Raw genomic sequence first — 2,824 nt, forward strand, 5'->3', positions numbered from 1 at the left:
ACAGAAATTTTATTTGTAATTCATTTTTTTACACTCCATATTCCACTCCCCACTTCCCCATTCTCTCTCTGATTCCTCCACATCCCACACCTCCTCCCCACACCACCCTGTCTTCATGTGGATGCCCCCACCACCCACCCCACCTGACCTTTAAACTCCCTTGGGCCTCCCATCTCTTGAGGGTTAGGTGTATCATCTCTGAATGAACACAGACCCGGCAGTCCTCTACTGTATGTGTGTTGGAGGCCTCATATCAGCTGGTGTATGCTGTCTGTTTGGTAGTCCACCATTTAAAAGATCTCAGGGGTCTAGATTAATTAAGACTGCTGGTCCTCCTAGAGGATGGTCATTCTCCTCAGGTTCTTTCATTCTTCCCTAATTCAACAACATGGGTCAGCTGCTTCTGTCCATTGGTTGGGTGCAAATATCTGCATCTGACTCTTTCAGCTGCCTGTTGGGTCTTTCGTAGGGCAGTCATGATAGATCACTTTTTGAGAGTGTGCCATAGCCTCAGTAATAGTGTCCGGCCTTAGGACCTACCCTTGAGCTAGATCCCACTTTGGGCCTGTCACTTCTTTTCCTGTCACTTCTATTTCTCAGGCTTCTCTACATTTCCATGCATGTAATTCTTTCAGACAGAAAAAAATTATGGGTCAGAGATGTGACTGTGGGATGGCAACCCCATCCCTCATTTGATGTCCTGTCTTCAAGAATAGAGACCAAAAAAGTGGTTCATTTACACAATGGAATACTACTCAGCTATTAAGAATGAGGACATCCTCCATCAGTGGAAAAAAAGGCCCATTTGTCTTGCAAACTTTATATACCTCAGTACAGGGGAACTCCATGGCCAAGAAATGGGAGTGGGGGGGTAGGGGAGTTGGGGGGGTGTCTTAGTCAGGGTTTCTATTCCTGCACAAACATCATGACCAAGAAGCAAGTTGGGGAGGAAAGGGTTAATTCAGCTTACAATTCCATACTGCTGTTTATCACCAAGGAATTCAGGACTGGAATTCAAACAGGTCAGGAAGCAGGAGCTGATGCAGAGGCCATGGAGGGATGTTCTTTACTGGCTTGCTTCCCCTGGCTTGCTCAGCCTGCTCTCTTATAGAACCAAGACTACCAGCCCAGAGATGGTCCCACCCACAAAGGGCCTTTCCCCCTTGATCACTAATTGAGAAAAGGCCTTACAGTTGTATCTCATGGAGGCATTTCCTCAACTGAAGCTCCTTTCTCTGTGATAACTCCAGCTGTGTCAAGTTGACACAAAACTAGCCAGTACAGAAGGTATGGGGGACTTTTGGGATAGCATTGGAAATGTAAATGAAGAAAATACCTAATTAAAAAAAAAAGAATAACGACATCCTGACTTTTGCTGGCAAATGGATGGAACTAGAATATATCATCCAGAGTGAGCTAACTCAGACTCAAAAGGACATGCATGGTATGTACTCACTAATAAGTGGATATTAGCCAAAAACAACCCAACAACAAAAAACAAAAAACAAAAAAACAAAACCCAAAAAACAAAGACAAGAACAACACACACACACACAGAGAAACCATACAGAATGCACAAGATATAGTCCCCAGAATTCAAAAGGCTCAACAAGCTGAAGTGCCCAACCAAGTGAGGACTCCTTAGTCCCCCTTGGGAGAGAGAAAAAAGCAACCACAAGTGGGAGGGAGGGAGGAAGGGAGGGAGGAACCTGAGAGGGAAAGTGGCCGGGGGGGGGGGGCTGATATGATGTTGGTTGAGGCAAAAGGACTGAAGCCCTGAGGGCCAGCAGAAAGAATGTAGACAGGCAAACTCAGGAAACAGGAGGGTGAGGGGACCCCTCAGAATGCACCAGAGACCTGGGAGGTGAGAGACTTTCAGGACTTACAGGGCAGGGCCTTTGATGAAATGCTGGACAGTAGGGAGACAGTGATTTAGCACAAACCAGAGGGCTGAAAGGAAAATGTCTTTAGACAAGAGCAACAATAAGGAGTGAATAAATTTGCCACTTAGCATCTCTAAAAGTTTAGATATGGAGGAACCAACTAAAGTAGAAAGTAATATAAGGATCAAGACTGAAAGTCAGAGAATTATCTAGAATCCTGCATATAGAAGAGTTAGACTTTTATTCATATCCATTGCCCAACTCTATAATTCTGCACATTCTTCCCTTGGACAGATTCACAGCAAATGAATATTTGGGAATGACCCCAAAAGTAAGATCAAGGCTACTCCACTCTAATAGAAAATATCATTTGAAAAAAACTTGACCATGTCCATAGACCTCCCAATTTATATCTAAGTGATTATTTAACTTACAGAAATGAATATCATTTCATATGTTCACCACACAAAGCTTTTAAAAGTTATACTTCTGAAAAGAAACAGACATTTAAGGACTTGTGTGATAGCTCAGAAAATTAAGACACTTGCTGCTAAGTTTGGTGGCCTGCATATCATCCCTAAACACACATGGCAGAAGAAGGAAATATTTTCTACTTTCTTGTCCTTTGACATGGATGCCATGGCACTCACAGGCCTGCAACACAAAATAAAGAAGATGGATGAATCATTTAAAAAGATATTTCCTAGGTAACATACAGCGATATATTAATAAAATAAACTGTTTAGCCTGTTTATGAAATCAGAATAAAACCATAAAGGTAATAAAGAATAGAGAGGTGTGTATGTTTGAGAGAAAAAGACAAAAGGAGTATTATATAAGTCAATAAAAGTTAAAAATTATTGACAAAATTTAAGTGAAGACAAGAAATAAAAGGAACAGCCAATAGAAGAATAAGGTAAAAAAAAAAAAAAAAAAAGAAA

This window comes from Mus caroli, chromosome X (genome assembly GCF_900094665.2).
Source record: "Mus caroli chromosome X, CAROLI_EIJ_v1.1, whole genome shotgun sequence".
Taxonomy (NCBI): Eukaryota; Metazoa; Chordata; class Mammalia; order Rodentia; family Muridae; genus Mus; species Mus caroli.